This window comes from Diceros bicornis, chromosome 17, assembly GCF_020826845.1.
Source record: "Diceros bicornis minor isolate mBicDic1 chromosome 17, mDicBic1.mat.cur, whole genome shotgun sequence".
Classification (NCBI taxonomy): Eukaryota; Metazoa; Chordata; class Mammalia; order Perissodactyla; family Rhinocerotidae; genus Diceros; species Diceros bicornis.
Window position 1 is genome coordinate 9,644,285 of NC_080756.1, and position 23,846 is coordinate 9,668,130.

The 23,846-nt window shown below is 38.4% G+C and overlaps 1 protein-coding gene across 3 annotated transcripts in view; it reads right to left on the reverse strand.

Annotated features, from left to right (window-relative positions):
• SLC16A7 (solute carrier family 16 member 7) overlaps positions 1 to 23,846 on the reverse strand; it is a 162,849-nt gene that overhangs the window by 67,028 nt on the left and 71,975 nt on the right. For 2 of the 3 annotated variants that reach the window (XM_058557755.1, XM_058557756.1), the window contains exon 3: positions 4,568 to 4,699. The gene's annotated coding sequence lies outside the window, so the exon portion shown is untranslated. Of the gene's footprint in view, positions 1 to 4,567; positions 4,700 to 20,893; positions 20,984 to 23,846 lie in introns of all 3 variants that reach the window. The other variant, XM_058557757.1, reaches the window with a different exon arrangement.

Here is a 23,846-nt window from a genome sequence, read left to right on the forward strand (position 1 = left end):
AACGATGAAATCCAGCCATTTGTGACAACATGGATGGACATTGAGGGTATAATGCAAAGTGAAATAAGTCAGAGGGAGAAGGTCAAATACCGTATGATTTCCTTCATTAAGTAGTAGATAATAACAACAATAAACAAACACATAGGGACAGAGACTGGATTGGTGGTTACCAGAGGGGAAGGGGGGAGGGAGGAGGGTGAAAGGGATAATTCGGTACATGTGTGTGGTGATGGGTTGTAATTAGTATTTTGGTGGTGAACATGATGTGATCTATGCAGAAATAGAAGTACGATGATGTACACCTGAAATTTTTACAATGTTATAAACCAATGTTACTGCAATAAACAAAAAATTAAAAAAAAAAAAAAAAGAACACTGAAACTGATGCCTGAATGAAGCTTATCTAACACACATCTTCTCCATAACGCATAGCCCAGCCTTCCTGTGCTTAGGAACACGAGTCAGCACTTCGGGGCTACACTGGGGGCCGTTTTAAACAGCAGATCAACAACAAAAACACAATATGTGAAGAACATGGCATTTAACAGACTGCAGAAAGGACACCGCTTAGAGGAAGAGAGCTGAAACAAGAAGCCAGACCTCAGTGGAGAACGTGCGTGTCTGATGACTCAAACTTTTTGCTGCTCTGCAAATGCCCACAAAAGTGCTGTGAGTATTGATTTTAGAATTACAAATAAACCTTTGTGAGCAGACAAATTTGTAAAAATGGAATTGCGAATACTGGGGACTGACGATCTCATTTCTGAGTATATGTATGTAGGTGTACATGCGTATGTGTGTGTGTGTGTGTGTGTGTGAAGATTTGAATTGTTTCCAGTTAGTTGTCATTACGAAAATGCTCCTATGAACATTCTCATACTTATCTTTCTTGAGGGACTTATACAGACATTTCTCTGAAGATATTCCAGCGGAGCCATTGAAGATACATTGTATGAATTTACACTGACACCAACTGTGTATGACACTTTTTTTTTGCTACACATCTTCATCAATGTGTGGCTTTTTAATTTTTCTCCTAATCCAGTAGGCATGAAATATTTACTGTGGTTTAATTTGCATTCTGTGATTATTAATAATTTTGAGCATCTTTTCTTATTGTTAGAGCCATTCTCTTCTGTGAATGCCAGCTCCTGTATTTTACTAGTAGTGCTTGCACCAATGGAAAAAAAGCTTCCAATTGATTCTTCTAATAATTTGGAAGTTTATGCATTCTATTTCTATACCTTAGTAGTTAACCCAGAAATTTTAATATAAATTTTTACTTAAAGTTTAAAATCAGTAGCTGTTTATTATTTTCCAACTACACAAGCATTGATCGGGATTTTAAAATTTAAAAATATGAAAAATGCAGATAAAGAAAAAATATATAAATCACCCATAATACTAACACTAGAATAAACTATTGCAAACATATTGGTGAATATTATGCTAGAGTGTCAATAATATATATATGTGAATGTCACACGTTTCATCCAATAAAAAAAGATAATTTTAAGTTATATCAAAATTATATGTACAAATACGTACTAAAGAAAAAAATCTTCAACTGGTTTAAGTATTCTTAAATATTTTCGTAATCAGATAATGATTCTTCTGAATCACTTGCTGATTCATAGTTTGCAATAGCTGTGTGTTCCCTATCTAATATCACCCTCTGAGCTAACGAGAGCATTGATGATCCAGCACTTGTACAGATTACTCTAGGAATTTCTTCCAAGCTGCTTGTGCCATTTTATTATAAGTTTTGACATCGATGCTTTGGTGATCTTACCAGAACTTATCAACAGAAGATATTCAGAAAACAGCAGCACTTATACTCCTGCCTCTAATGGCCCATAAATGGTTTGTTGACTGAAATATCAAAAGATTGAAATTGTCCAATCATCAGCAGAAACAACCACCAAATTTGCGTGTGCATAGGCCATAACTGTCATGAGGACCTCATTATGGCATCCAGGGGAAGAGACACCCTGATTTCAAAGATGTTAAAATGTGAAATAATGTGCTTCTTAGAGTTGAAGGAATAATAAATGCAGTAAATATTTACACATGCATATGTATATACAATGTGAGTATGTATTTACGTATATAAATGCAATGAAAATAAATATATTACACATGGGTACAGTTCTAAGATTTGAATTTCTCACTTTGTTAGTTTTTTAACTATGAATATATATTTATATCATCAGTTTTAACAGTATTTCACTGGTAATATTTCCTAAATTATTTCACTAAATCCTGGAATATTTAAATGATTTAACTTATCTCAATACTATGAGTTATACTGTAATGAGTATTTTTTATATTTCTTATTTCAATTTGAACCACAGGAAAACATAATTTTTTTTTTTTTTGTGAGGAAGATTGGCCCTGAGCTAACATCTGTTGCCAATCCTCCTCTTTTTTTGCTGAGGAAGATTGGCCCTGGGCTAACATCCATCCCCATCTTCCTCCATTTTATATGGGACGCCACCACGGTGTGGCCTGACAAACGGAGCGTTGGTGCGTGCCTGGGATCCGAACCGGCGAACCCCGGGCCACTGCAGTGGAGGGCGCACACTTAACGGCTTGCGCCACCGGGCCGGCCCCCAGGAAAACATAATTTTTGCTCCAAATTCCTCATTCTTCCAGTGAATAATTTGGAAACACCTGTAATATTGTTACCTTCACATAACATATCTAACAATTTGTTCCACGTCTTTCCCACTGGAGTCCAAGATACAGAAGTCAATCACTGCGTCCTCAGTTCTCAGCAGAGTTATTGGCATAGAGTACGGTATTCAATATGGTTATTAAATAATATCAGAGTTGGTGAATAAATAGCTGCGAATATTTGTGCTTGGAAAAGGCACCCATTGTGCCTCTGCTGTCATTTTATCTCTGTAATTATAAGTTTCAGTTTTAATAATGAATTTATTCATTTCTAAATAACAACGTGTGATAATCTGATGTTCTGTCATGAAGTAAGTAAATAAACAAATATACAAATACATAAATACAAATACAACTTAGGCCCAAACATATTCGTTTGAGGCAGATATTTTAACAGTGTTTTCTAGACAAGAATAGGAATACTGCGGCTAATGCTGGTAGCAATTTTGGCATAAGTGCCTGGGAAGCCGTTGACTTTGGATTGCAACAGCCACTCAAATGCATCCTAAATGAAAAGCAAAGGAAACTAATATTTGCTGAATGTAACGTGACTAAGGTATATACAGGTAAACGATAAATCCACCATTCAAATACAGAAAAGGACTCAAAAAACAGAAGCATCCAGGGGCCGGCCCGGTGGCGCAAGTGGTTAAGTGCACGCGCTCCGCTGCGGCGGCCCGGGGTTCGCCTGGGGGATCCTGGGCGTGCACCGATGCACTGCTTGTCAAGCCATGCTGTGGTGGCGTCCCATATAAAGTGGAGGAAGATGGGCATGGATGTTAGCTCAGGGCCAGTCTTCCTCAGCAAAAAGAGGAGGATTGGCAGATGTTAGCTCAGGGCTGATCTTCCTCAAAAAACAAACAATCAAACAAAAAAAAACCAGAAGTATCCAAAAAACTGAAAGGAGTAAAAACGTATAATAATGACATAAGCTACCCTCCTTTTCCCTCAACTCCTCCCATTTTTCTGTCTCTAACACATGTATATACACATACACACACGTGCACACACATACATAAACATACATTTATCTCCTCTAAGTATTCATCATCTCCATAGGCATCTTTTCGCTAATGAAAGTTCTTTAACAACTTTGGATGACGATTTGTGAGTATCCACAGACAATCAACTATTTCCCATTTCTCTAGATTCTGTCCTTAAGGAAGATCATTTAGGAATTCCTGATTCCAGCTCCATATTAAACTAAAGTTTTTCTACCATATATTGCCTGAAACTGCGTGTTTATTCTTTGAATTGTCAACTACTTGAATTATCCCTGCTTTGTTATAGAAGTCAAGCTATTTTCTCAGATGCTACACATTCCTTTCAAAAGTTTCCTTGCTTTATGGATGTTAGCTCAGGGGTAGCCTTCCTCACAGAAAAAAAAAGTTTCCTTGCCTTTAAAAATAATATGAGTGAGCTATTCTTTTTCTCCTTAATCCTCTTTCTTTCCTGTATTGTTATTTTCACAACATTCACCAGATTATCAAGGTATATGACCTTTTGTGCTCTGTTTCCAGCACATTGACTTGATTTTAATTTATAATCGTATACTCCAGGTCATGAGTCACTACTCACATACCTCTTCACTTCATCTCCTACCTATTTTGCTTCTTCCATTTAAATTGACGTCTTATGATCTCTGAACTAAATCATTGAAAAGTGGACCAAGAAGCATTAACTCTTGAAAAATTCCACTTCCAAGATTGTCACCTGTTCATTATTAACAACGCTTGAGAAGTCAAGATCCAATTCATACACATTCATCGGCCTCATGTTATTTTCCTGTGCACAATTCTGTAACACTTTATACAACTTATGGATGCTGTATCTTGTTCCTTTTATTTATGAGTATAATCAAGAAAAAACAGAATTAAAATCATAATTTTACCTGTTGACAGATGCCCACTTGAACAGATTTCTTTGGATTATGTGTGGAATTGTTGAGCCTAGTCACTATTCCTCGACGTGTGATATTTGAAGGCAACACAAAGGGAGAGAGGTAGAGCGGCTTCTGGATTATCTACACAAACAGAAAAACAAGTGTTACATGTGTAACTGGGTTCCACAAGCCTCATTAGAGCCACTAGCTTTAACTCATCCCAGTAAGTTGTGACCATGTTTTAATAATTAACAAATTAAATATATATGCGTATGTATATATATACATATTTCTTTTTTTTTAATCCGCTGATACAACTATTAAAGTATGAACAAAAGACCAAACATGCGTGCATGAGAAAAAAAATGAAAAGTATAAAATGAAAATTAGTTTTTTTTTTTTTTTTACAAATAACAGTAGATATCTACCATTATGAGAAGGAAATTTATTGGCATTCCTTAGCTGCCACTAAAATAATTCCCTATACTCATTTAAATAACCTGCTATAAAATTCAATTAAATAAAATATCCATTGGCATCTGAAATAAATAGAAAGTTCCAAAGAGAATTATTAGGGGGCTGGTCTGGTGTCGTAGTAGTGAAGTTCCCACACTCTGATGTGGCAGCCCAGGGTTCGCAGGTTCGGATCCCAGGCACAGACCTACGCACTGCTTGTCAAGCCATGCTGTGGCAAGCATCCCACATATAAGATAGAGGAAGATGGGCATGGATGCTAGCCCAGGGCCAATCTTCCTCAGCAAAAAGAGGAAGACTGGCAACAGATGTTAGCTCAGGGCTAATCTTCCTCACAAAAAAAAATGAGAGAGGGAGAATTATTAGAAATACTATCAATAATGCACATGCCCTACAATGAAAGACTGGATTGTGAAAAAAAGAAAAAATATTTTAGGTTTAGAATTTAAACTTCCTGATCAGGTCTGGGCGATAGATTACATGCTAAATCTCCCTAACACATCAAATACCTTTAGTTCAACCTACATGTGGTGCTGAGTATATAGAAACTGGTACTTAGAGTTTATTTTGTTTGGGTGAAGCATTCCTGTGCCTAGATTAAACTAAGAAAACGTCAACTGCTTCAATTAAATAACCAGTTGCCTGCCTTGCATCCAGGCCACCTATCCTGAAGTGCTGAATGGAGGCAATGCAGCCACCAGGTCAAATGAGGATTGTCTGAGAGGATGAGGGAAGTCTGTGTCTAGTTGCCAAGTCAGTAAGAAACCGGGGGTGGGGACCAGAATGAAGATTGGTAACAGAATTAGAAAGTCACAGATAAAATCTGAGAAATGGGTAAGGCTGGAATTAAAGTTTTAACTTGTGCTAAGAATGCAGAGTTCACCTACATTGGTCTCCCAGGTCTGGGATCACAGCAGCAAGGAGAGGTTCACATCTGCTCTGGTCCCACAGGAGCCTTGGGAGCCTGTGTGACTCTTTTAAGCCAGGTCATTCAAGATGGCAGCTCCATCCCACCACAAGCAACTAGCCTATTCAAACGTAGAACACTTTTTATATTTTGAGGAGACACATTTTCTGTCAGTTTCCTCTGGCAGAGAGAGCTGCCCTGCGTTCAGGGCAAAGCCTCAGAGGAAAGCCTACGGCAGTCCTGAGAATTGGGCTCCGACCTGTAGCCTGTGCTGGATTATCACTACAGTCTGTGGAGGCCAGCACAGGGGCCATAACACAAGATCTTGACAGTCCAAATGCTAAATGTTCACCAACATTTCTACACAACACATCTACAAAATTCTCACAGTGCCTTAACCTGACTGGTCAATTTTCTTCCAGGAACACTAACCCGTACGTATCTGGGGCTTTTTCCAACAACTTGGCAAATAATCCAGGACTCCTCTGCTTGGTAGCTATAACTATATTAATCTATTTTATATCCCTTTCTCTACATCTATTAAACTATCATAGTATATTTTTATACACATTTATGCAGATGTACTCATACAATGCATATATTAATCTTTAGTTTTAAAAATGAAAGGTAGTGTTTTAAAATTTATATGTCTGACTATAAAGTCAATAGAAGATAAACAACCCTTAAGAAAATGGGAAGGTTTGTTTAATTTGGGAAAGCAACTATTTTGGAGACTGCTTCCTAAAGTCCAAGTAGGCATAAAGCTGATTCTCTCCCATAAAAGCAGTGTTAATTATTATAGCTAGAGGCTGGGCTGTGGGACCAGCTAATTTGGTTTCTTAGCAATTCACATATATGCCACATGTTTTATGACGGGTTTTACTTAAAACAGGGTGCATGAAAAAATAAACAATGTTTTCGAGCTTTCAATTTTTTTTCTAGGTTCAATTAATTATCATAATCCCATGAACTAAGAGGAAGTGGTATTTTTAATCACATTTACACACGAGGGCATAAAGGATCAGAAGTGCAAAGTGATTTTTCCAAAGTGTAATGTCCAGGGAGTGATCACATTGGTACCACGACTAGTATCTTTTTATTAGGAGCATTGTTTCTGGTTCTACTTTAACATACCATCTTGGAGGCTTCTCTGTCTGCTTACAAATATACTCCTTCAGTTTTACTTCTATGGTGAATTTCCAAATTTCAATTCTTGCACATAGCCTTGCCTGTCTTGTTTATCAGAATTCAAACACTGGTTCTTTGGAATTCTAAACCCCAATCATCCTTCAAAGTTTTTAGAAATTCATCATTATTCCAGTTTATTTACCTCTGTCCTTTCTATAATGTTTTTGACTATTTAGACTACAATATATCATTGTCAACGAAATGGTGACTTGATGACTACTGAAGACATTTGGCGATGACTACTAAAAACATTTGGCTATTTCAAGTGTTTTTCAAAAACTTATGTGGTGGGATGTGCTGAAGCCCAAGAACTTTGCCTTATCGTCTAGAGATCAATATGGGTTGACTAATCTATGGAGAAGAAGACGCGGGAAAAAGAAGTAATGAAACTATTGGCAATAGTCAAAGGTTAGACTCCAGTGTTATAGTCAAGGCCCTTTCTCATTCAGTTGTACAGAATATCAGAATGTTCCTTTATATACTTTGTGAATAATCATTTCTTCAACTTCCCAAATCTAAATCAGGATGTATCAATTTTATGAACCTTTATCAATAGTCTACACCACCCAGCAGTTTATGTTTCAAAATATAGTCCAGAAATAAGGTTCTTAGCAAACTAAGTCCCAAATTAAATCAATAGATGAGAGGAGACTATTGGCATCACTATAAATTCTTCCAGATAGCCTATAGATAAGGCATGAGTAGTTCTTCACATCCAACCTGTCAAGTGATCTATTTTCACCTAAAGGAATTAATGTGTTCCTTAAAGAATAATGGACTGGTCCTTTTGCTATTTCCTCTTTCTTGTACAAAAGGATATAGCAGTGTCGAATTAATGTACGATGTTTAAGTTTAGGTGACAACTGACCCAATTTTATAACTGGAATTAAACTGAACCACATCTTTTCTTTACCAACATGTAATTGAATTAAAATTGGAATCTAATCCTGGTAAGTTATTTTATTCTTCAAAGTGGACCATCTGTTAAATCCTATTGATTGATTTACTTTGACAATTAGACAGGAGAGATATCAACAGTGCACAGCCCACAAAATATCAGTAACAAAAAAGCTATTTTTAGATGTAAACTATGGCTATAGTTCAAAGGACTCTGAGAATGCTAATTGATACTAAGGGTCAAACTAACTAAAGATGTTTCTGTAATGGGCAAACTAGGAAAAATAATATGAACCAGCATACAATTATCCATGAAGAATTGGAAATGGACATCTCAAAGCAAACAATTCGCCTGATTTTTTTTTTTTTTTTGTGAGGAGGACCATCCCTGAGCTAACATCCAATGCCAATCCTCCTCTTTTTGCTGAGGAAGACTGGTCCTGGTCTAACATCTGTGCCTGTCTTCCTCCACTTTATATGGGACGCCGCCACAGCATGGCCTGCCAAGCGGCGCGTCAGTGTGGGCCCGGGATCCGAACCGGCGAACCCCGAGCCGCCGCCGTGGAGCACGCGCACTCAACCGCTTGCGCCACCGGGCCGCCCCTCACCAGATTTCTTATACTATACTTTTAGAATTGTTAAAAGCAATTGTACTGGGCTGAATAGCAGCCCCCAAAAAGATACGTTTGTGTCCTAATCCCCAGATTCTGTACTATTACCTTATGTGGGCCTATAGACTATTTGTGTTCCCCCAAATTATATATGTTGATACCTAATCCCTAATGTGATGGCATTTGGAGGTGGGGTCTTTGGGAGGTCTTTAGGTCATGAGGGTAAAGCCCTAATGAATGGGATTAGTGCCCTTATAAAGGAGGTCCCAGAGAGGCCCCTTGTCCCTTCTGCTATGTGAGGACATAGTGAAAGGACAGATGTCTAGGAACCAGAAACAGGACCCCAACCAGACACTGAATCTGCCAACACCTTGATCTTAGACTTCTTATCCTCCAGAACTGTGAGAAATAAATTTCTGTTGTTGATAAACAACCCAGTCTATGGTATTCTATTTTGGCAGTCCTAATAGATTAAGATACAAATTGGTACTGGAGTGGGGTGCTGCTGTAACAAATACCTAAAAATGTGGAAGTGGCTTTGAATAATGGGTAGAAGCTGGATGAGTTTTGAGGTGCATTGCCATAAATGGACCAATAAGAATGATTCTGGTGAGAGCCCAGAAATAAAATAGGAGAGCTGTAGAGAAAGCCTCAGTCTTCTTAGAGAATACCTAAGTCATCCTGAACAGAATGTTCGTAGAAATATGGAGGTTAAAGGCCATTCTGATGAGGTCTCAGACAGAAATGAGGAACGTGTTATCGAACAATGGGCGATCCTTGCTATAAAGTGGCAACGAACCTGGCTGAGTTGTGTTCATTTTCTAGTTCTACAATAGAACTTGTGAGTGATGAAATCGAATATTTAGCTGAATATTTAGCTATTTATAAGCAAAGTGTTAAAAGAATGGCCTTGGTTCCTCCTGACTCCTTATAGTAAAATGCCAGAAGAGAGAAACGACTTGACAGAACTGTTACTCAAAAATGAAACAACTTAAAGATCTGGAGAACTCTCGGCCCATCCATACTGAAAAGAATGAGAAAATATGGTCAGAAGAGAACCTTAAGACTGTGGACAAAATAGCATTTGAAAAGATTAGTCCTCATCTCAATAGAAGCAGGAGCAATTGCTGAAGACAATGGAAGAATAACCCTGAAGACAATTCAGAAACCATCAGGGCTGCCCACCCATCACAGGCCCAGAGTGCACGGGCCCCAAGGGCAGAATGCTTTGAAAGGAGGGACCGTCGGAGCCTGTGGGAACTTGGGGTGTGCTGCCGGGTGCTGCCTCACATCGTGGACTCTGCTCCCTGACTCCTGCATTGTGCTCCTTGGCTGCCCCAGGTGTAGCTCCAGTGAGCCCTTGTATGATACCATGGCAGCCATACCTCTGGAGGATACAGGCGGCAAACTTGGGCAGTGTCCACGCTCCTCCACTATCCCTGCCAGTGTGCAGAGTGCAAGGGCTGTGGGGGCATGGCTGCCTCCACCTAGATTCCAAAAGAATCCTTTTTGGCAAGCCGCAGGCTCACGATCCCATCCAGGGAGAGCCATGGACACAAGACAGAACCACTGCAGGGTAGGGCTACTGCAGAGATCCAATTAGGGCACTGCCTAATGGAGTCCTGGGGGCAGGGCTATCCCCAAGAACCGCTGGAGTGCAGTTCCAAACCCGGGAGAGCCATGGCCAGGGAACTCCAGCCTGAGAGAGCTGCAGCAGTGAAGCCACAGGCCCAGTGAGTCCAGAAGGCAGATCATCTAGTCAAAGAAGACCATTCTCGGGGCCGGCCCGGTGGCGCAAGCGGTTAAGTGCGCGCGCTCCGCTGCGGCGGCCCGGGGTTCGCTGGTTCGGATCCCGGGCGCGCACCGACGCACTGCTTGGTAAGCCATGCTGTGGCGGCGTCCCATATAAAGTGGAGGAAGATAGGCACCGATGTTAGCTCAGGGCCGTCTTCCTCAGCAAAAAAAGAGGAGGATTGGCGGATGTTAGCTCAGGGCTGATCTCCTCACAAAAAAAAAAAAAAAAAAAAGAAGACCATTCTTGATCCTTAAGGTTTAATGTTGAGTTTTGGACTTACCTGGAACCCATTACCCCTTTCTTCTTTCCTATTTCTCCCTTTTGGAATGGGAATGTCTATCTTATGCCTGTCTCACCATTATATTTTGGGAGATTTCACAGGTTCACAGCTGGAGAGGAATTTGTCTCAGGATGAATCATACCTTGAGTCTCACCCATATCTGCTTTCAATGATATTTAGATGAGACTTTGGACTTTAGACTTTTGAGTTGATGTTGGAAGGAGTTACGACTGTTGGGGCTATTGGGATGGAATGAATATTTTGCATGAGAGAAGGACATGAATTTTAGAAGGTCCAGTGTGGAATGCCATAGACTGAGGCCATTTGTGTCCTCTCAAAATTCATATGTTGAAATCTAATCCCCAATTTGATGATATTTGGAGATGGGGCCTTTGAAAGGTGAGTAGGTCATGGGGATGGAGCCCTCATGAATGGGATTAGTGCCCTTATAAAAGAGACTCATGAGAACTCCCTCGCCCCTTCTGCCATGGGAGAACATGAGAAGATGGCCATCTATAAACCAGGAAGCTGGTTCTCACTAGACAGTGAATCTGCTAGAACCTTAATCTTGGACTTCCCAGCCTCCAGAGAGCCCAGCTTACTGTATTTTGTTACAGCAGCCCCAATAGACTAAGGCCTATGGCAAAAGATGTGATGAGGTTGAGATCTTGAGAAAGGAGCTCCACCTAGATTATCCAGGTGGTCTCTAAATGCAATCACATGCATTCTTATAAGAGAAACAAAGAGAGTTTAGAGACAGACGCACAGAAGAGAAGAAATGGCAGAGAGGAAATGGCAATTTGAAAACGGGGGCAGAGCAGTAAGTGATGCAGCCACAAGGCAAGAAATGCCAACTACCACCAGCAGCCAGAAGAGGCGTGGAGTGAATTCTCCCCTGCAGCCTCTTTAAGGAGTGCAGTCCTGCTGACATCTTGGCCTCGAGAAGTGTAAAAATAAATCTCTATTATTTTAAGCCACCAAGTTTGTAGTAATTTATTATGGCTGCCCTAGGAAACTAATAGAGCAGTAATGATGACATCATTTTAAAAGCCATGAACCCAGCAATTCCACTTAAGGATGTTTTTCTTATAGGCAAATTTGCACAAGTTTGCAAAGAATCACGTACAGGATGTCCAGGTAGCATCATTTATAACTGTGGCAAACTGAAAGCCACTAGGAAAATGGGTAAATTGTTGTGCATTTGTAATGAAGTACAACACGACTATAAAAAAATGAGGCAGATCTGTATGCACTGAGATGGAACGTTGTTAAAAGCATAATAAATGCAATAAAAGCAAGCCGTAGAAGAGAAAAATATGATTCCATCTATTTTAAAGTGTGTACACATAAAGACTTATGTCCATATATTTGTATATGTATACAAATTATCTAGAACAACATGTAAAAAGCTATTAATAGTAGGTAACTTTGGCAAATGGTTACATATAATTTATATATTTTTGAAATGTTTAAATATTATAGAAGGAGTATATCTTATTTTTCTATTAAAAACTACAAAAATGCGGGGCCGGCCCGGTGGCGCAAGCGGTTAAGTGCGCGCGCTCCGCTGCGGCGGCCCGGGGTTCGCTGGTTCGGATCCCGGGCGCGCACCGACGCACTGCTTGGTAAGCCATGCTGTGGCGGCGTCCCATATAAAGTGGAGGAAGATAGGCACCGATGTTAGCCCAGGGCCGTCTTCCTCAGCAAAAAAAGAGGAGGATTGGCGGATGTTAGCTCAGGGCTGATCTCCTCACAAAAAAAAAAAAAAAAAACTACAAAAATGCAAAAACACCAAACTTCAGTGTGCAAATATATTTCCTTATATATTAACTAGGTATTATATACAGAATTTTCATATCTTTTTTTTTTCTAATGCTTTTTTTCCTGGTAGCTAAATTTTCATCACACTAAGGTAAAAAGAAATTGGCCCCTGCTTATAGATCTTACCTAATGGTTCTCACAGTGTGGCCCCTGGCTGAACAGCATAAACATTACCTGGCAACTTGTTAAAAATGTGAATTCCGGGGCACCACGTCCGATCTACTGAATGAGAAGCTCTGGGACGGAGATTCAGAAAACTGTAGCCGCACAAGTCCTCCAGGTGATTCTGCTGCCCACTAATGTTTGCAAATTACTGGTCTAGGCTCAATGCTTGAAAATTATGCATCTAGGCTCTTTCTCTAACACACCTGCCAATGTTAGTTGTAGTAAACATAATAAACTATTTGTAGGTCTTCGGCCATCATGATGTTTCTCTGCTCCATATCCCATCTGCTCTTTCCTCCAATTGAAGTGTTCTTCAGCACTATCCCTCCACCTGACTAACTTCTGTTATAATTTAAGATACAGATAGACATCACCTCCCCTATCTGTGAGTTCTGAACTTGACCCCAATCCTAACTACCTGTGCATACTTTACCATAACATGTATATCACATAACACATACATCACACTTACTTGGCACTCTCCCCTGTTCATGAGGAGAGGATCTATATCTTATTTGACTTTATTCTCAGAACATACTAGATGTTCAATAAATATTCTTGAATGAACAAAAGTGAAAGAGAAATGAATGTCTTGAAAATAAAAATTTTTATCACTTTTGAATTAACATACAGCTACGCAGTACAGAAAAATAAAAAAACAGTTAAACACCCTTGTCTCTGAAGTCAAAACTCCCTGAATTCAAACCCTTATTCCACCACGTTCTAGATGTGTCATTTAACTTCTTAGTTTACGCAACTGTAAAATGAAGATTTTCACAGTGATCAATTAAGCATTCAAGGCTCTGTAGTAATTATTAGTAGAATTATCATCCAATAGCATTAACAGCATGCAGTCTACTCTGTTTGGATAAGAGGAGTCAGCCCAAACTTTTAAATATGGTGTCGTGTTTAGAGAAAAACTGATCTGAGTGTTTTACCTATTTGCATGTTTGTAGTCTTTTCTTCTCTCCCAGAACCATAACTTAGAAAAAATACGTATGGCTCCATAATTAGGGAGGATGGCAGTAAATTAGTGAGGTTTTATTTTGTCCCCCCACCCCTCCTTCCCCCACGGTTTCAGAGCCTCAGAATCCTTTCTAGAAACAAAATCTTACTCAGAATCCTATACCCAAACCAACTGCTCTGGTTTATGGGGGCATATTAGAGACCTGGACCTCTACCTATTATCACTCCCTGACTCCTTCCCTGAAATGCCCCCTGAGGTTCCTCTTAAAATGCTTGGAATTCCTTGGAGTATAGTTGGAAAGCCATTTATAATATCTTTCTCACCTCTCATATTTAGTGACATTCTCTGCTCAACCAGGAGAAAAATGGAATTATATTTAAGATATTTGGGGTCTTCCATTTTGCATTTAGTCCAAAGATTTTCTGGTGTTTTGCTTCTTTCCTCAATCTGAAAACAAGGTCATTAAATGGCGCTAGGGAAGGGGAGTTAAAAAAAATCCTGGATGTTTCTAGGAAAATCACAGGGCCAGAGAACACCTTTCTCACTTTTCTACTAAAAAGCCCATTTTAAAAAATTGAATAAGAAAAAAAAATCCATAAGATCTCCACTGTTCAGATTCAGAAATATGTTAGAATCTCCTAGAAGTTTCTATACAATACAATATCACTGGGAGCAGGATTAAGAAAGTACCACAGCAAGGTGAATTAACCTGGCCAGAGGCATCGAGTAATACAGTCTTCCATTTCACCAAGATAAGCTTCCCTGGTCTATTGACTTCTCTGCCCGCTTGATGGCCAAAGCCTCCTGTGAACCACTGCTCTTTTCAGAATCTGGAACATAATTAGTTCCATCTATGACATATCTCTTTGTCACTCAACATTTTGTCAGCTGTAGTCTCATGATTCTATGACCCCTGCTCCCTATCTCCCTTGAGTAATCATATTTATAGTATGGGGAAACTGAAGACAACCTAAATGCCCAATCTTGGGAAGTGGTTGAATATATTACTGTCATCCACTATAGAGACTGTTATACATACATTAAATGATGATTACGGAAATTGTGTCATAACACAGGAAATATTTTTTATTTAACGTTCAGTGAAAAAAGGATGACAAAAAACTTGTATGATAGCAAAATTCAAAATATGTGACAAAAGAGATGTATTAAAAAGAAAATGCATAGGCCATAGTGTTAGGGTGGGGCTTGAAGGAAAAACTTATATTTCCTTAATTATACTATTTTGGAATAATACTATTATAACATCTCAGTATATAAAATACTTTAAGTTAATATTACACATTTAATTATTTACCCTAATTTTGGGTTTTATGTGTGCTTTGAAGCATAGGTTAATTTTAACTCATCTATAACCGATTCAAATATGGTTATTGTAAGGTAAGACAGTGAAATTGGAAGCTGTATTTTATTTAGAAACCTTAACTCCATTTTGAAAACTTCCCTGTTTTTTGTTTTACATTGTTTTGTTTTTAATTATAGCTAAATGAAATTACGAAGCTCTTGTATAAGTTGTAAAGAGGATACCCAGAGATGGTCTTCATCCATAAATTTAGATATAAATTACATTTTCTGATTACCGATTACCTATATAAATAACATTCACCGTTACCTCTTACGTTACAAGTAAGCATCACTGATTAAGACACTTGATAGTTTCACTTGCATTTTCTCATAATTCTATTTAGTAGCTACCTCCTCCATTTTGTAGACAATGAAACTGAAATTCAACCACATGAAATACCTTTTTTTAATTCTACCTGCAGCATTTGTTTCACTCCAGGACTAGGCTCTTATAGAGTTACAAGCTGTACATTTCCTACCATCTCCATGCTACTTTTCAATCACGAACTGCCCGAAGTGTTCCCATCACCACCCCTTCTCCACTCTACTGGATTCTCCCTCTTCTAATACTTGCTTTGCTTGTGGTCACTGGCCTGGGTTTTCTGCCCTCCACCCATTCCAGCTATGTGCTTCCCCAAAGACTTCAGGAGACGCTCAGTCTGGTAATTGCCAGAATACAAAGAAGACACGAAGGCTGGAGCCCACAGAAAGTTAATCACCCAGTGGATTCAGGGAAATGGCATCAGTGGTCAGGATTATGAAACTTCGAAGGGAAGAGCTGCGCAACTCCTAGGAACCTAATCGAGTTATCAGCTGTTTCTTATACTATACACTTATGAGGGAATTAAATTGGTAATTTTATTTTTTGTTCATAATTATTTGTCCCCTACCCATCCTTGCCATGCTTCTCTGCAGGCAAAGTATACTCTCTACCCACTGACTTTGGGCTAGGCCATGTGACTTGCTTCATCAATGGGATACATGTCGATGATGTAGAGGCCATGTTCAAGAGTAAGCTTAAAATGTGTTTGCATGTTTTGAGTCTACAGCTGTAGTCCTCACTTTCTGGTATGAGAACATGTCCCTTTAGCCTGGATCCCTGAAAACAAGAAAATGTTTGAAGGCCAGGCAATCCCACCAGAGCGAACCTGAGCTGTACCTGACCCATAGCCTCCAAGTAGCACAAACAAGAAATAAATATCTATTATTGTAAGCTCTAAGATATTGGAGTTGTTTGATAGAACAACAAAATCTGAGGTTGGTGTGTAAAACGAAATCCTAAAATAGGTGGCATTGGCTTGAGGGATGGGCAGCTGGTGGAGAGGACCTTGGTGGAAGAGGTTAGAAAAATGACAATGTATGTTAGGCACAGGCAAAATATCTGGTAAAACTTTTGCCTGTGATGTCTTGAAAGGCAGAAAATGCACACAATGCAGTTGGGGTTCTGTGACAAAAGATTTAAAGAAAGAATGTTGGTAGCATGAATTGGTTTTAATTGGCTACATTTGTAAGTTCTAGGAAAGGCAATGAGGCCATAATAGATTTGACCTGTTTGCAAGCAGGGATGAAAAGGGAAAAGGGACTATCCATGTATTACAGGACTTGCAGAGCTGAAAGATACATTTTCCTCCCATCTTTAGCCTCGAAAAAGATTCTCAAGTGAAGACACTGTCTCAGGGCAAAAACTAAATCAAAAGGTCACTAAAGCAGGAGTAAAGACAAAACCAAGGATGTGGCCTTACTATCTTTTCTTAAAATCTCTTACAGGCTTAAGTCAGACACCAGTAAATTCTTTCAGCTTGAAAAACAGTTGGGAGCAGGGGTGGGGAAGAGATCAAGGGTGTGGTCCCTGAAGATCTCATGAACTCAAATGTTCTATAATTAAGTATGTTTAGAGAGGCATGTCTCACAAAGAACTGAGAATGTTATTATTTGCACTAAATAGAACCAAATAATTTTTGAAATATTTTTAAAGGGTTATACTATAAAATGTGCTATCAGCCTGGATAGAAAGGAATAGTGACTTTTGGAAATGTAAAATGACCAAGTGATTAAAATGACTCCAATACACTGTAACTTGCTTTATGTGACATACAGAGATATAGCACAATGGAAAATTTAAATACACATATCACAATAAATGTCACCAAAGTGCTGAAACCCTTTGAGCAAGTGACATTCACACTGGCTCTTAGTTTCCTTATTTGTAAAAAGCACAGGATTAAGCGTTCTCTGAGGTCCCTTTCAGCTCATATTTGATTCTATGACACTAGTTCTATTTTACAGACTTTCTTAGCATGTGAAATAAAAACTTTTTCCCTCCTCTGGGAAAATGCTACTGCCATTGAAAAACAAGTAATGAGGAGATAGACGTTACTTGAGCAAGTTTTCCAAGATTCTAAAAACTATGGGCTGAATGACAAAAATGCTTTTGGAAGAATCATCTGAAGGAATTCTATTATATAAACCATGCACTTAGTTAAACACAAGAGGATCCTAAAGGCCAACTGTTAGTTCCTTAAGTGTGCTTAGAATTTTACTCAATTCACAAATCACAATTTAGTTTCCATAAAAGCTATTGTATGAGAACCTCACAGGATCTGGTATATGTTTGAATAGTTCTTCATTCATCAAGATTAAAATATTGAAGCATATTTTCACATTCTTTAACAAAATACGTTCCCATAAAAGTGGGACAATTTGGCTTAGTGTTAAAAAAATCACATGAAAATATTTTTCAAAGACAGAATGAAGACAGCATCTCGCATATTATATATTCAAAATGTTTTAAAGAACTATGTAATATTTAAATCCTACACTATATGTTTTTAGTTCCCATATTTGCCCAATTTATATACTCTTAAATAAAAAAATTATACTATATGACTACCAAGTGGGAATCATTTCAATCATTTATTGTTTGATAAAAATATCATGTTCAATAGAATTTAAATAGTCACTAAAGATAGTATTACTAATGCATAGGAGATGACTATTTACAAACGTTCCAAAAAGTATTTCTCCTGTCAAACATATAAAATTTTATGACACTGACATCAGCGGGGACTATTAACTGCAGTCATTTCTTATAAAATATCAATAAAACCTGGCTAAAATAGGCAGCAGAGCTGAAAAAGATCACTTTCATCATGTCTTATGACATTCTCAAGACTCACTACAAAGATCTTCTCTAAGGAAGCCTAGCCGTGAACTTCCATAGAACTCACCATTTCAAGCCCCCGTATTTAGAACCTGAATTTATTGTTATGTAACATTCACTGAACACTGATAATGAAGTTGGTGCTGACTGGAACAAAAATGAACCCAAAGTTAAACATAACCTAGATGAGAGCTACAGGAGTGGCTGAAAAATAAATCGATTGGTTCGATCCTGCTTGTCACCTCTGGAAGGTCACCAGAGAGAAGCGTCATCCAGAAGGCAGAGAAAAGAAAAACTTCTCATTCCCTTTCCCCTTTGCTTACTGTACTAGTCAAGATGGTGAATCCCACAGAAATACATAAACAAACAAACTGTGGTCCTCTGAGAACTGATGACACACTTGAACCACAGCAAATTAGAAGCAACGGAATTATTAGAAACCTTTCGCCCTTTCACGATGCATCCATTTTTCTCCCCCTTAGCTTTCTCTTAAAGGCCCTTAGGCTGCCCTCTTTCAGGTTTGGCTGCCAACTGGGAGGGAAGATATCAATAATTCCAAGCATCATCTTGATCCTAATTTAATTTCTCTACCTTTTAATTATTTTATTAGTTTAATTTAGTTTCCACCTTGCCCTTTCCTCATATATCCTGGCATCCACCCACCCTCCCAGACCAGAGATTCTCCTGCCTGACTGGGAACCATGCTGTTCATGTTTGTTCTGAGTTTCGCTGCAGCTTGGATGAAGAGCTCTCAAGCCCTGAAGCTTCCTTTACATTCCTTCACGCTGCACAAGACAGAGCTATGCTTTCTCTGACCTTTTGCTTGCCAATCCCACCCCAGACTGACAGACAGCGAGACATGCAGCTTAGATAGGAGCAAAAAGCTGCCATCCTTTCTGCTCTGCTCACTAGAATGACACCATTCCAAACCTGGGAACAGCAGAAAGGGACTCCTATCTTTTACCTCCATCTCAAACAAATCTTTCACCCAGTTCCTTCGGGGTCAAACATGTAAAACTCATCACCAAAGTCCTTGGGGAATGAAACCGCATTAAGGGATTCCTGGGGTCTCAGGATTCTAACCGGTTCTAAGCTGGCCCCTCTAGGTGATGGAAATAATTAGATCTTTGAATCTAACCCTAACCTGAGAGGAGTTCAGACTGACCAAGCCATGTTCCTCAGGGACCTAAGAAAAAATGACCTGAATGTTATTGGTTCCATCAGTGTCCACAGCTGACACTCTCAAAGGAGCCAGCAAGAGAAAGCTCCCCATCCAAATATAAGAGACTAAGAAATGCTATAGGTTGAATAGCTATCTGCAATATTATGTCCAGCCACACTTGACCTTAAATGGGGCTACAAAATAAGACTATTCTTCATTTGCCACCATGCCTGTACCTCTCTCTAATTTGTATGCATCACCTGGTGGACAAGGAGATTATTATAGGAGATAATTGGGTTAGGAAAAATGTTCTCAACAATTTTTCTACAAAAAGTTTTGAAGTAGTTCTATTAAAAAAATGTTTGCAGGGCCGGCCCAGTGGTTCGCAGGTTCGGATCCCAGGTGAGGACCCACACATCGCTCATCAAGCCATGCTGTGGCGGCATCCCACATATAAAATAGAGGAAGATTGGCACAGATGTTAGCTCAGGGACAATTTTCCTTACCAAAAACAATAAAATAAAAAATGTTTGCAATGAGCCATGGAGGCTTCTAGATTCAAATGAGAATAGTGTGTTTATACAGAGGGTTAATACAGATAAAACTGAGTTCCAAACTATTCTTATAGTGCTAGGGAACTGAAGATGATTCCAGAAATCTATTTGCATGAATTGACAATTTTGTCTTTTTTGTTTTGTTTTGTTTGTTTTTCTATGCGGCTACAGGCAGAGAGGAGGGTGCATGGATACCCAGGAGGGAGAAAAACAATACAGTAAGCAAGAGGGATGCCATGGCAACCACACTGTCCAACCTGCAGGTTCCAGTGGAGAGAAAGTTTAAAGAGAGAAGCTAAAGAAATTGTTTTCCCGAGAGATTTTGAGGCTCTGTGCACAGTGATATTTTAAGATTTAGAAGAAAAAGTTTGGTGTAGATTTGGACAGGGAGCATTTTTGCCATTACTGCCTGCACCCCAGCTTTGGATCCTTGGGAATCAGTTACTTTGGGAGCATAGGAGACAAGGTACTTTACATAAACAATGTCGTCATCATTGTTGTTATTGCTGTTTCCACGGAGGGCATTAGCAATAGTGAGAAACAGTAGTGGAAAAACTCATTTGATCTCTCTCTGACGTCATGTGATTCCCAGAAATATTTGCTGGGAGACTTTTCAGAGAATTCAAGGTCCTTGTGAAGACAAGTAAAGGGTGAGGAGTCAGAAGAACTGGGATTATTAATATCAACCTGACTCCACATTCAGTCAATACTCAACAAACATCAATTGAAAACCTACTATGTGCTAAGCACCATGACTACAGTGCTGAACAAAACAAAATCCGCCCCAAGGAAGGATATTTTAGTGGAGGATAAAGGAAAAAAGAAGGTTACAAATAAAAGCAAGATAATTACAGACTGACACTCTGTATAAAGAAAATAAATAGGGTACTATGATAGAGATTCATCATTCATGGGTCGGGATAAACAAAAAAGGGTTTGCAAATATAGAAGCCAAAGGAAGTAAAATGTCGAGGAATCTTTGTTTTACTTACTTCTGAAGAGTAGCAGCTGAAGACCTCCTCTCCTCCCTGCCTTCTTCTCAATGCCAAATATAACAGCAATCAAGATAATTCATCCTCAGTCTAAGAGAATTAAGACTAGATATAATTCCTATATAGTTCAAGGTTGCTTTTCAAACCTGGTTAACCATTATCTGGAAAACACTATATTGGAAAATGCCCCCCATGCTCTGCTAAGCTCAGCCCCAGGGCTCTTGGAAGATCTCAGGACCAACTCAGTCCCTGATTCATTCTTTCTTGGCTATGGGTCCCAGAGACAGCCTGTTTGCCAGTCTTCTTGTCCATTGCCTCTCTGTCCTTTGTAAAAAAGGTCTACATTACAATCCAGACCGCAAAGTGTAATAGTCTCCCTAAACTTGCCTTTTCTCGATGCTGCTAAAGTTAGGCAGAGAAGTTCTTTCTTTTTCAGGTTATTACTAATCATCACTGTGGGAAAACACATAGGGATAGTAAAAACAATAAATATGGATAAGTTCAACAGCTTACAGAGTATTAACTGTGCTGGTCTTCAATTATAGAGCCTGCCTCTCTCTGAGATGATAAGTAAAGTAGAACTGAGTTTCTCTCCTGAGTTCTTATTCCTAGAGGTAAGCCTTAACCAAGCTTCTTTCTCCATTCTAATTCTGCCCTTATGATAAAATCAATGTAGAACATTGTGTTTTCACATCTTCTTGTTTCCAGCATTCATTCTTTCATTCTCTCACCAAACGTTTAGTGGGTATCTCATTTCATGCCAAAGATTGTGCCAGACATTGGAAATATAAAGATGACTAGGACATACAATATAGTTCCTGACCTATGAAATAACTCAATCTAGGAGGTAAATTATGAAGTAGACAGTTAAAATTTGGTATGATAAACATCATTAGATGGGTAAATTCAGATTTCTATGGGGCTAAGGGGAGGAAAGTCTAGACTATATGGTGATAGACTAGGAACTGTGTTGAGAGGAGTGGAAGTCACACTGACCTGGGTGACCTGAGCCATGAAAGATGAATGGGATCCACTCTTAGGATGGATTGGAATGGGATGGGATTGAGAGTGGTAATAGGTGACAAAAATAATACCAGTTGGTATGTCCTGGAAGTAAGAGACAGCATGACACCATGATGGAGTTGGAGAGAAATGAGGGTAGAAGGGCACATTGTCTATTCATCTTAAAGCTTTAGAACTTATATTCTGCTTTTTGAACAGGGGAATGATTTAGTTAGTTTGCATTTAAAAAAATAATCCTAGACATAGGGCAGAGAAGACGGTTGAAGCGAGATAGAGGATATATCAATAAAGTAGTTAAATTCCATTATAGTAATCTGGAAAAACCATGGCAAAGCAGTAAGCATGAGGGCAGAGAGAAGGAGGGCAGATTTATCAAAAATAACAATAGCCATAATAATTTGTTAGAGGACATACAATATAAAAAGAGGTAAACTGTGACATCAAAAACATAAAATATGGGAGAGGGGGAGTAAGAGTAGAGTTTTTGTATGCAATCGAAATTGAGTTATCAGCATAAAACAGGCCATTATATCCATAAAATATTTTATGCTAGCCTCATGGTAACCACAAAGCAAAAACTGAAGAATATACACAAAAGATAAAGAGAAGGAAATTAAAGCATACCACTAAGGAAAATCATCAATTCATTACAAAAGACAGCAAGAGAGGAAAAAATGAAAATGGGAGCTAGAATAGAGTCAAAAAACAATTAATAAGATGGCATTAGTAAGTCCTCACCTATCAATATTTACTTTAAATGTAAATTGATTAAATTCTTAATAAAAAGGCATAGAATGGCTAAATGGGAAAAAAACACAGCTATATGCTGCCTATAAGAAACTTCAGCTTTAAGGACACACGTAAGAGTGAAGACATGGGAAAAGATTTCCATGCAAATAGAAATAAAAAGAGATCAAGGTAGCTATACTTATATAAGTCAAAATAGACTTTAAGTCAAAAACTCCAACAAGAGACAAAGAAATTCATTATATAATGATAGAAGGGTCAAATCATCAAGAGAATATAACAATTATAAATACATATGAACCTCAAAATGGAGCACCTAACTATATTAATTGAATACTAACAGATCTGAAGAGGAGAAATAGACAACAATACAATAATAGTAGAGAATTTCACTACCCAACTTTCAACAATAGATAGATCATCCAGACAGAAAATCAATAAGGAAACATTGGACTTGAAATATCCTTTAGACCAAATGGACGAAACAGACATATACAGAACATTCCAACAGCAACAGAATGCACATTATTCTCAAGTGTAAATGGAACATTCTCCAGGACAGATCATGTGTTAGATCACAAAACAAGTCCTAGCAAATTTAACAAGATTAAAATCACACCAAGTATCTTTTCTGACCACAATGGAATAAAACTAGAAATCAGTAACAGAAGGAAAACTGGAAAATGTCCAGATATGTGGAAATTAAGCAACACACTCCTGAACAACTAATGAGTCAAAGAATAAATCAAAAGAGAAATCAGAAAACATTTTGAAACAAAAGAAAATGAAAACATAACACACCAGAACTTATGGGAAGTAGCAAAAGTAATTCTAAGAGGGAAGTTTATAGTGATAAACACCTACACTGAGAAAATAGAAAGATCTCAAACAAACAAATTAATTTTACACCTCAAGGAATTAGAAAAGGAAGAACAAAGTAGGCTCAAAGTTTGACAAAACTGACAAAGCTTTGGCTAGACTAAGAAAAACAAAGAGAGAGAAGGCTCAAATAAACAAAATCCAAAATAAAAAAGGAGATATTATCACTATACCACAGAAACACAAAGGATCATAAGAGACTACTACAAAAAATTATCCACCAACAAATTGGATAATCCAGAAGAAATGGATACATTATACATTCTATATTTAACAAAACTTTATCATATACTGAAAAGTTCCT